Below are 12,374 nucleotides of genomic sequence, written 5' to 3' on the forward strand. Positions count from 1 at the left end.
TTTTAGCAATAACGTCCGCTAAAATGGTCATATCGACTTCAAACCAAATCCAAAATGTGCATATTCCAATTCTACATCCAAGCACACGTCTCATTGGGGCGTCACACCAACATCCTTCTTCGCGGTCGGGGGTCGAATGTCAGGGGGGTCGAGTCAAAAATTTCAAATTGCGATAAAAAGGCCATTTCAAGTCCGATTGACTTCTACGTTGTGATCATGAACAAACTAAGTGCAATAACTCATTAAACAGCAGCACTATCGACTTGTATGAACCAAATTGATTTCCAGAGATTTTTTTGTTTGTTTTTCAGAGATCGTGGAGATATCACAAAGTTATTCCGGCAATTCCTTGCTCAACGAGCAATTTCATTTTTTTCTTCATTCCCTTTTTTCGCATGGAAATTCTTTCATAAGATAAAACTCTCATGAACATATTTATCCCATCACGACTGCAGTTCCCATACACATCCTCTCGCCACTGGTTTCATAAATCCTGTGGTGAGAGAGTTGTGACATCGAGTCACAACGTGTAGCGTCGTTATGGGTTGACCTCTTTCACCACGTGGTGCTCCATCACGTGACGTGATGCTCCATCACGTGGTTCTATATCCCCTGACGTGGTGTTCCATCCCGTGCCGTGGTGCTGCCTTGGGTTATGCAGAATCATGCGAGTCGCATTGCCTGGCATCAAGTGCCACAGCATCACAACACACGTGTAATGTATCAGGCAGGAAAGTGGTTTGAATGCTCCATCAATCTTTTATTGTGTTCCACACACAGAAACCTCAGAGCTTCTTCGTTCTGCAGCTTCGTTCCCGCCTCCTGATGACCGCACTTCCGGTTGATCTGATACATGAATACATGACATCTTCCTCCTCGCATTGTATTAAAATGCATAAAAGATGAACACAGGAGTCATGAAGACACAAGTATATAATAAAAAGATCATGAATATATGAGTATTGGCTACAAATCAGTGCGGATAGGCCCCTTTGGAACTCTGGATGATCGTCGTGGTACAAAGCTGACAGAAGTCCCCGCTGGTGATGCTGCAACAGCGTTATTGGGATCAGCCTCAGGGAGTGGTGCAGTACCATCTGCATCAACGTCACTGGTCACAGGTTCAGGAAGTGGCGAGACATCATTTGTGAAGATGACAGGATCATAAGACCGATACCAGACACGATCAAGGTGCCTCCGTACAACTCGACTGCCCTCGAGGTTGATCTTGTGGGACAACAGTCCCTCGTTTTTGTGAACCCTCCCTGGTTGCCAACCCTTTCCGCGACCAAAGTTTTTCACAAACACCAGGTCCCTGATGTTTATAGAGCACTGTACAACATGTTTGTCATGATGAAGTCTCTCTTTCCACTGATTTAGAAACACGACTGACGCCATGTCTGGTCTGAGACAATCCAGCCTTGCAAACAAAACTGGTGTCACCCCCGTTGTTGTGTGGAGAGTGATGTGGTGAGTGAAAAGCAAACGTGATAGTCTGTTTTGAAGGTTTCCGCCGTGTATCTTATTGAGACCAGACTTGATGAAACTCAGGGAGCATTCGGAGAGTAAATTTGAAGTTTGATGGTGTGGACTCACAAACTTATGAATTATACCCTTCAGGCGGGTGAAATCAGCGCTTGATATACAGGTTCCATTGTCAGTGAGTATCATGCGTGGCAAACCATGAGTGGTAAAGCACTGGCACAGCCTCTCTGTGGTGACGTGTGAGGTTGTTGTCTGTGTTGCATCGGCATCGATCCCTTTGGTGTGAGCATCCGTAACAATAAGAATCATACGGCCTGCGATGGGTCCAGCATAATCAAGATGAATCCTCTGCCATGGTTCAGTGGGCCATTCCCAGGGGTGCTGTGGTGCCTTTTCAGGGGAGTTTCGACTGCTTTTTGCATGGATAACAATGTTTCACACACTGATCGATGTCGGAGTCAAGATGAGGCCACCAGACATCGTTCCAGGCCAGCGATTTTATTCTTGCAATGCCTGGATGACAATCGTGAAGCTGATTCAAATCTTTGTGCACAAGTTTGGGAGAATGACCACTCAGCATCCCCACAGCAAGCAGCCATTCTCGACACTAAGTACATTTTGCCTCGCATTGTACGAATACAATTCAAAATCAGCACCACGTAGAAGGCCCCACCCTTGCCCAGTAGCATGCATGACCTTGGAAAGAAGGGGGTCATGCCTGCCTGGTGTAGGTCCGTATCTGGTTGGCATCGATTTGGTTGTCATTCAAAAATTCCATCAGAGATATCATGCTGCCAGGTGTTGGGGGTCAAACACTGTGTCCAGAAGTGGCAGGTGACTCATGGCGTCTGCAACTGAAATTGTAGAGCCAGATCTATACGTAATATTATTACGGATTTGGAGAGCTTGTGCACACAAATAGCCAGAGTCCCTAAGCTGAGTTATTTCGATAAGTATGTGTACAATTAGAATCCATCCCATTCTGTGTAATGGGAATTACATGTGTGCGCTACAGGTTATTTTATAGCTTGGTTTTTTTGACAACTTCAACAACAACCACGCCCATCTTCGCTGCCTCACCATCGGCCATTGCACGCGTGAGTGTCGGCACGTACATGGGCGGAGTCCAATGTGCAGGCGGGGTTTCTCGGACGTTGACGTCTTGGATTTCACTCCAAATATCACCCTCTCAGCCAATTGGAGGGGTGCGAGCACGTCTGCCACCTCTCAGCCAATGGGGAGCCAACTTCCAACATGTTGCTGCTCGACTTCCTGCTCGAGGGGCGGAGACATTGGCACCTCCCCCGGACCAATCTCGGACAGATGGGATATCGCCCGATGAGCTTGTCCAATGAGGGGGGTGACGTGGGATGGATCCTTCCCACCTGTGAAGACAAAGACATAATCGTGTGGGGTGCGACCCTGTGAGGGTCTGAGGGTTCGTTGGTTGAGGCTGAGATTCTTCCCGCCGTGGAATCGCCTGCCTGCTAGCTGGAGGAGCCTGCCAGCACCCGACGCTACCCTCCGTACCTGGTGCTTGGACCGGCATCATGTTGCGGGTACGAGTCCCGCCGGGCCAGATCGTCGGGAACCGCACGAAGCGGAAAGATCCAAGCCAGAGATCTTACCTCCAGCTCACCTTCCCTCCAAGCTGGGGGTATCAAGAAAGGCCGCGACCACCATTTCTTTTTGGTTGTGTGTGTGTGTGTGTGTCTGTGTGTAGGCCCGTCTGATAAGTAGAATTGTTAAGTGCTTTTTGTTGCACATTATTTGCATTGCTTATTCGGATAACTCTGCTCAGTGTCCCCCTACCTCTTGCAAATAAATATCTTAAATGTTCCAGCTTGTTTCTGTGTTACTTTCATTGACTTAGCACGGTGTGTTGAGAAATAGCGAGGCAGTAAATTGTTAATTTGGACCTACACGCCTCGGTAACCTCAGCTCGGGTTACACACGGTTCGAGCACGGGAACGGCTCGTTCCGCTCGAGGTCCGTCGAGGGTGTGAATTCTCCGGTGGCTTTGCCGCATGGGTAATTAGGTATATTGAAGTTTGGCAATTGACCCCACTCCACGCGGTCGAATTATTGGCGATTCATGGTCCTGCAAGGGAAACGTGCCTTTCGGACTTATCCGAGGGTCATGACCGAAATTCCGGTGTGTACGGTGGAGCTGACTCGACTGCTCCCCCTCGCGATCGTGCTCGCCACCGTAACCTGGCCCAGCAACGATATCACAATCATTAGTTGAGAGGGAAATGACCAGCGTATGATCTGAGCCGGTAAGACCTCTCAGGTAGTTGTTTTTGGACCAAGCAAACTAATCAGTGGTTTGTGGTTCGTGTATATCATGAAATGTCGATCGAAGATGTACTGGTGAAATTTCTTAACTCCGACTGCAAAGCCAAGTCTTTCTTTGTCCAGCTGACGAGTTCTCAGCCGGGGACAGTGTACGAGATGTGAATGCGATTGGTCTCTTGGTGTGATCTGGCATGATGTGTGACAAAACAACACCAACCCCGTACTGACTCGCATCACACGACAGAACCAAATCTTTGCTGGTTCGGAGTGAACGAGCACATTTGAAGACTGCAGGATGTCTTTTGACTTCTGAAAGGCTGATGTCTCTGCAATGTCCCATTTCCAGCTGACGTCTTTTTTGAACAGACAATACAGTGGGCGAAGCATGGCAACAATGTTTGGGATATAACCGCTGTAATACTGCAGCATGCTAATGTAAGCCTTGAGTTCAGAAATGTTGGTCGGAGCTGGGTCGTCTTTGATTGCTCTGATCTTCTCCTCAGTGGGACGTAAGCCTTCGGCATTGACACGATGGCCCAAATAGGTCACACACGGAAACATGAACTCGCACTTGTCTCTCCGCAGGCGGAATCCAGAGTCGAAGAGAGTGCAAAGCACACGTTCGAGGTTGTCAAAATGATGAAGCTCTGAGTATCCAGTGACGAAGACATCATCTTGGTAAATGACAACGTGTGGTTCAGCAGCGAACAGGCTATCCGTACAACGTTTGTAGATTCTGCAGTACAACTTTGGTACCCCGAGGCTATCCTGACAGGCTAAACAGCTTGGAGGTGAGTGTGTGTACCCTGAGGCTATCCTTTCGGAGAGCACAGCTTAGGTTGGAGTGTGTGTACGTGTCACACACACGAACACTAATTATTATAGTTGTGGTGAACATAAAATGCAGGACTGGACATGTAGTAAAATTGCTCCAGAATTCCTATTTTTCACTCTTCTCAAGGTAATTATTGGAAGCCTGATTATATTTTATACCAGGAACACCAGTAGATTATATTTTTACGACCTCGTCTGACAGGTTGTCCTCAAGGTACACAAACTCTCCTCGAAGCTGTCTCGCCTGGGTTTGAATCTCGGCCCTGCTATAAAATGCCATTCTGGTGTTTCACAGACTGACTGAATCATCAATGTGTGTGTGTCGTTATTCCGATGGACGACTGGGCATCTTGTCTTCCGACATTCGTTGAGACACATAAAAGATCCCAATGATGCCCTTCAGGAAGAGTGGGCGAGCTATCACCAGCACCATGACCAAGTTACAAATTCCTGCTGGGAAGGCAATGGCAAACCACCTAGTATAACCCTTGCTTAAGAAGCTGCTTCGGCGCCACAGACGCTCATGAACAAGGATGGAAAATCAAATATCAAACCAGATTCGGCACATGAACAAAATTTCCATGGTTTATGACGTCATTCACTGTTTCTGCTGATCCAGGTGAGCTTCAGGTCCCGTGGTCCTATTTTTGTTTCATCTGATGTTTAGAGTTTGATTATTATGCACACAAGCACTTTATACATATCCTGTGTTGTCATATCCTCAGTGATGTATTTGGGTTTGTTTGAAATGTAAATCTTATTTGTTATTTTCTGCTTTGTCAGAGCATCCAGGTTTACCTGGCATTGATTCAATAACATATTGAGAAAACACAAATCTGGTCATATCATCAATTTAGCTTCTGATAAAAGGACGATTCACTCTGTTCCACATCACTCGGAGATCATCTCAACACCTGTTCACCTGATTTTGATCCATCCTGTTCACTTGATTGGAAAGAGTCGGTAAGTTTGGGGAATCGTTCGTTCTCATGAAATTAGTTTTCTTATCCGAGATTATCTTGTTTGACATATCGAGTTGTGCTGGTTCGTTGTAATGAGGGATTATGGAGTTACTTTCAAACTTCTGGTGTGACAATTTTATTGCCTTCTCGATTACCAGGTTCGAATAAACTCTTCCATTTCTTTGAGGGAGGGTCTTCGGTTTGAGTTGTCATGGCAATCTGAAAACGATGAACTGTGTTGTGAAACATGCTGGTTTGGTTGAAACCTCGGAATTTGAACTGCATTGTGTGACGACTTCACGCTTCTTCTTTGTAATTCAGGACAAGGACTCAGGGTCGATGAGGCCACAGATGTGCCACTGATTCAGTGCCCCCGGGAGGTTAAGGCAGTAATTTGGATTTTGTTTCTGGGGGATTTGGAATGTCTCGTCGATTTTTCATGAAGAACACTGTGGGGTCTTGAACGTCGACTGACTATTTCTTCCAGATGGGATACCCAGTTTGTCTTGCATCGGAAGTGCGGCACAAACTATAAGCATTGATAAATCACTCAGCCTGTGAAGCAGCAGGATGACATTTCATAGCTAAGTCAGGGATCAAACCTCCGCTCGACAGCTTCGAAGAGAGTGAACTTACCCCGAGGCTATCCTTACATCCGTTCTTTATTGATGTTGAAGGCTGCAGGCACGGACTGAATGGTCCACAACGAAGAAAAGCCTTAAATAAAATAACTGCATAAAAATAAATAAAATAATAATGAATAGAAAAGTAAGGAAAGAGAGAATCGTCTTACCCCGAAAAAACTCTGCTTTTTGAAAAGGAGAAGGTCATAAGTGTTTGGGGAGACATGAGAAGGTAAAGAGTTCCAGAGTTTGGCAGTGGAGGGGAAGAAACAAACATCATCACGATCCACCCTTGAATTGCCAATGGACACACAATAATCATGTGATGTCGTTGCTTGTCGAGTATTCCTTGGTCTCGCAAATGGTGGAGGTACACAAATAGCAAGTTATTGTGAGCAGACAGCGAAGTAATATCTGTAGAAAAGAGAAAGAGAGCCGATTATGCGGCGTAATTTGAGCGGGTCGAGTTTTGAGGTCACATTGGTCGAGTTCACAAGTCAAATAACTTTGGATTCAATTCTGTCCAGTCAGTTTGTGGAGCTGAAACTTTCCTCAGATGTGAGAGCAGTACTCTATACAATGACGAATCAATCCTTTTTATAGTTGGAGCAACTGTTCAGAGGAGAAGAATCTTCAACATCTGAACAGGACTCCAAATTTCTCTGAGGCATACTTAGATATTTGCGTAATTTGTGGATTTCAGGATAAATTTCATGTTAGACTAAAACCGAGTGGGTTTATTGTATCACATGGTTTAATTGTGGAGCTTTCAAAGGAGATTGGAGAGTTGAGAGGAGTTTTAGAGAGAGAGGGAGATGGGAAGGAATTGAGTTTTTGAAACATTAAACTTAACTTGTTTACATTTTCCCCACTGGGAGATCTTGTCCAAATCCTAATTTTTAGAGGTGGCTGGGATGAAACGAGATGTAGATCGAGTGAGGGAAGATGGGGCAGATGGGAAAGACATGGAGGAATGTAATATTAAGTCATCAGCATACGAGTGCATTTGGTTATTTGTGGAAGAAAGAAGGTCATTGATAAAAAGAAGGAAGAGTGTTGGGGACAGAATGGAACCCTGAGGTCCACCGCTGTTGATGGGGAAGGGGGAGATGAAGTACCATCAACAATTAAGGCGATAGAGTGGTCGGAGAGAAAGCTCGATATGAGAGAGCAGAGTGAACGAGGAAACTGAAAGAGGGAAGATTGGAAATCAGTCCCTGATGCCAAACTCTGTCAAAGGCTATTGAGATGTTAAGGCCCACGACAACGGATTCCCCATAGTCTCTCAAAGAGGCCCTGACATTCGTAATGTAAGAAGGGATATCACCTGCAGATATTAAAAGCCCGGTGTTGGCTTCGTGATTCGGGTAGCGGCTTGGGATCCTAGGGTCCTGAGTTCGAGCCCTGTTGGCCTGCTGAATTAATACACCAGGAAGTTCACTCAGCCTGTCATCCTTCTGAGATTGGCAAAATGAGTACCAGTGCATTGGTAAGGGAGACACTGCATCAGCAGCATAGCCGCGTCCTAACCAAAGATGCAACGGGGGGGGGGGGGGAGAGAGAGAGAGTGAGAGTGAGAGTGAGAGTGAGAGTGAGAGTGAGAGTGAGAGTGAGAGTGAGAGTGAGAGTGAGAGTGAGAGTGAGAGTGAGAGTGAGAGAGTGAGAGAGGCCTGTAGATATTGCCTTCCAAAAGCTGTATTGGTGGTCAGATAGAATACTGTGAGATTCAAGATGCTTGAGAAAATGGGAATTGAGTAGATATTTTAAGACTTTGGAAACAGCAGAAGTCAGAGCAAGAGGACCGGAGGAAAAAGGGTTTGAATGATCACCTTTCGTTAAAATAGGTTGTACGAAGGCATGTTTCCAGGTAAGAGGAAAAGTTTGGTTTTTTTCAACAAAAAGGAAACAACGATCAAGCACTGGTGCAAGTTCTGAAGCACATTCATTCAAGACAGGGGGAGGAATGCCATCTTGCCCGAAGGCCTTGCTTATGTCCAGAGAGAGAAGTATTTTTTTGACTGCATGAAAAGAGATTATGGGGAGGGACATTGGATTGGTGAGGGGAGCATCAGAGGGAAATGGAAGGTTCGAGTCATCCAGTGTGGAGTTTGAGGAGAAAAGAGAACCCAACAGAGTTGCTTTATCAGTTGGAGGGACAGCGATAGCATCATTGGAATGGAAAAGCAAAGGAAAGGTAGAGCAACAGAAGTTGTTGGAGATACTTTTAGCTCAGGACCAGAAAGATCTCTTCGTGGAAGAAGATGAGAGGTTGTCACATTTCTTTTGAATGAAGGAATGCTTCCCCTCACGATTGACATGTTTCCATTTATTTCTGGGGGATATGAAAGCTGAATGCGAGTCAGAGGAAGAAGACTTTTTCCATGTCCGAGATGCGGCATCCCTTACACGAATGGCCGCAGAGCAGAATTGGTCGGAGAGATAGATTTGAAAGAGAAGGGGATGGAAGCCTCCATTCCTGCAACAATAACCTCAGCTATACGTTCAGCGGAGATAGAGGCATCACCCGAGGAGGGGCAGTCGTCTTTCCAGGGAAAGTCAGAAAAGAAGTTTTGTAAACCAGTCCAGTCAGTTTGAAATGCCAATACTGGCGTTTCGTCGGAGCAGTCGGATGAGAAGTGGTGGAAAGTAAAGGGATGTTCACAGGATTGTTGTCAGAAGAACCAATTGGAGGTGAAATTGTGTTGTTGAAATGCAACGGATTGGAAGTGATGAACAAATCCAAAGTATTGGTGGTATAGTCATGAGGATCTGGGATATGGGAAGGGTGGGTGATAATTTGTTCCAAAGCTTTCAAGTCTGTAGAATTTGGAGAGCAGTAAGTGAAACAGAGAAAGATAGTGATGGTCGGGAGGCAAATCTTCTATCATCCCATGGTGTCCCTTCGTGAAGAGTAGGCGAGCTATCCCCGGCACCCGGCACCATGGCCAAATTCAAAATTCCAGCCGTAACTTGTCAACCGTCAACCCTTGTCAGCCGGTTATGAAGACTCGGGCAAAGCTTCCCGGTGGCTGACTCCATAAAAACGGTGGGATAATGATGGTCGCTGAAGAAGAAGAAGAATGCAATTATGATGTCATAACAAGAGCACCTATAACGTCATAAAAATCACACTCATTCATCGTACTTGCAATGTGCCAAGTTTCAATTTCTTCCTTTGTGCAGTTTCAGAGTTTCCGTTTTTAAAATATGGCTGCCACACCACGTGACTTACGATGTCATTATTATCATTAAAACATTGTGCATGAGAAGTCGCACAAATGTCTAAAATTTCGTCTCAATCCAACAAGCGGTTGCTGAGACGAACACGAAAGTTCTTTGCAGACAAAGAAACGGACTCAAATGCAACATCCCCTCCTTTGGCGAGGGTAATAATCTCTGGTACAGCTCCATCACAAAACCCACTCCAATGTGCTGCAGGACCATGAAGTTGCTGATATTGAGTACGATGCTCCTTTCTCTTGCTTTCGTTGGGTCGTCAACCATGGTGGAGGAACCAGAACCAGGAGAGGATCATGATGGACCAGATCAGCGAGGACAACCAGACATGCGTTCTTCTTCAACATTATACAAACGCAGTCATCTTACGAGGTAAGTATAAACGTAGCATTCCCGATAATCTCTTTTTCCCACATTCGAGATTTCCCTTTTTCTTTCAGTAATTTTTGTACAAACTATTTCACAGTAAATGAGAATCAATAACTCCATGGATATCTTTACATTCCTCTCCTCATTACACGTCATCTTCATTTCCTTTCTTCATCAAACGCCCACCCTTCCCCCCTCTCTTCCACCATCTACCCATCACCCCCCCCCAACCCATCCCTCCTCCACCATCTCTCACTAATACCCTCCCCCCCCCACCACCCCCATCAACTTCTTTTCTACAAATCAATGTCTTGCACCTTCAGATTTCCACCCCTTCGGTATTTCTCCAGAGGACATAGACCCCCCCGCTTTCCGTACACGGCAGGTTGATGGATGATGGATCACCAAGAGGTAAGTGCAGTTCCAGTTTAATCTTCACAAATGTCGAGTGATGAATGTTTTCATCGATTACTCACAATGTGTATTTAATTTCACCAACTTTTCAAAAATATTTCTCGATAATCATTCCAAATTTCCTTGTAATAAATATGATCTTCTTGGGAAGATGAAACAGGGTGGGGCATTTATATATATATATGACATATTTATCATCATTTTGGCGGGAAGGAGCGGGGGTGAAGATTATATTTTCTCCCACAGTGTTGCAGGTGATACATGAAGGTTTTGAATGATAGAACACTGTGACGTACACACGATAATTTACCTGCATGTATCGAATAATTGAAGGAAAACATCGCTGCAACAACCATCCACACTCTTGTTCAAGATACATCACACGAGTTGATGAACAATATGTCGATTCGTTGTCAGAAATGTAACAATTTCAATGGGGCTCATTTGTCAGATGTAACTTTTAAGTATCTTTATTATATCTCAATATAATCTCGAATCTACGTAATTACCAATCATGTGCTTCACACACTATTTGTTATGTTCATAAATTATTTACAGCACTAATAAATGTGTCAGATATATAAGCCCCTCCACACCCCCCCCAAATCCACAACCCACCCCTCCACCCCCCGCCCCACCTTGTACTTCTCAATCCATGAACCACTCGTTGATGGGAGACAGTCGTCAGGCAGGTATCTTCGTATCTCACTCAACATCGAGGTGTGTTATCCTGGCTTCGAATCGCGATTCTGTGAAATTAAAACCATCATTCTGACACCGTGAGAACAGGTGATGATTCCTCCCAGAGGAACATCACACTTCATGGAGGATGTCACTGTTACTGTTACAGTTTCAGGAGCTGTGTCTTTCCTTTATATTTCGGGTTGTTTTGTTCAAGATCCCATGGTAAAAGATGAAGTGATAAGAGTTTGGGGTGTGGGGTGTGGTGTGTGAGATCCACATTGTGTCTAAAATGTTAATATTTATTGATCCAATCGAAGGGAGGATCTGCTTGGTATAACTTATTGATATGATTAACCAATCTCTTGAACAATCCGTGCTATAACATCTTTCCTTCTCACCCCAAGTGGTTCATCAGGTTGAATAAGAGTTCCAAGACCAGGACCGGACACATCTTCTCCTCCCATTCTTCCAGCAAGACACCTGTTTCACCATTTCCTCTGCTTGATGTTCCTGCGATGTGTTGAAGGTTAACAATGATTATAAACATGAACAGTTTCTCATCAAATATCAACCCTTTATCGCATCAATGAAGGTAAAATCTCTATTTCATGTTTGTCCATCCATCATGTGCCTGAAGCTTAAAATAAACACTTCAGCTCGTCACCTTTGTGTTTTCATTATATGGTCGGGTACCACGCCGTCCCCTCGAGTGTAATGACCTTTGTTTCAGCCATTTTAGAAGCACAATGCTTCAGTGTGGCCAATCCGCGTCAGCAGACATCGTCCACATGACACGCCGTACTTGAACCTCCAAAACGCAAGATGGTCCATGGGAGAAATCCTCGGTTCTTCACCTCCGCCATCGAAGATCGGAGGTTACTGTTTTCACCCCTTTCTGTTTGTTTGTTTGTTTGTGAACAGTATTATGGAAAAACTCCTCGACGGATTTCGACGAAACTTGGTGGGGGAATTAGGTATGGTCCAAGGATCATGCCATTAGATTTTGGACTTGGTCGAAAATCCAATATGGCCGCTATGGCGGCCATTTTGAAAAATTATTTGAAATTATTTTTTTTGCATTTCGACATGTTTTAAGTGATTTCCAACCCCCCCCCCCACCCAAAAAAAAATTGAAACTTTTTTTTTCAACAAAATTTACATATTTTTTTTTTGCATTTCTGCATGTTCTAAGTGATTTCCAACAAAAAAAACATGCCAAATTATAATTGCAGCTGATTTTTGAACTTCAGGTGGATATCCCCAAGTAAAATCAATTTCTGTCTCAAGGAATCTAGTTATGACGAATGAATTGAGTATGTAAAAGGGAAAGTTGCAAACTATAACTCTGTGAACACTGTTGACGTCAAATTGAATGAATAGGATATCAGTTCACTTGAGTGACCTCGCAGTATTGGTGGCGGAGGTTTTGCACTCTACCGAGTGCTCCCCCTCAAGTTATTATCTTGTT

General features: G+C 44.7%; 2 long non-coding RNA genes across 2 annotated transcripts in view; both read left to right on the plus strand.

The window, feature by feature from the left end:
- Positions 1-12,374, plus strand: part of LOC147010033 (uncharacterized) — a 117,837-nt gene that overhangs the window by 49,582 nt on the left and 55,881 nt on the right. The window lies entirely within an intron of this gene.
- Positions 5,452-11,569, plus strand: LOC147010034 (uncharacterized). The gene is made up of 4 exons (XR_015052706.1): positions 5,452-5,580; positions 9,641-9,811; positions 10,132-10,219; positions 11,311-11,569. It is a non-coding gene; the product is annotated as an uncharacterized LOC147010034 (long non-coding RNA).

This window comes from Eptatretus burgeri, chromosome 17 (genome assembly GCF_056783735.1).
Source record: "Eptatretus burgeri isolate ZD-2024b chromosome 17, Ebu_testis_v1, whole genome shotgun sequence".
Taxonomy (NCBI): domain Eukaryota; kingdom Metazoa; phylum Chordata; class Myxini; order Myxiniformes; family Myxinidae; genus Eptatretus; species Eptatretus burgeri.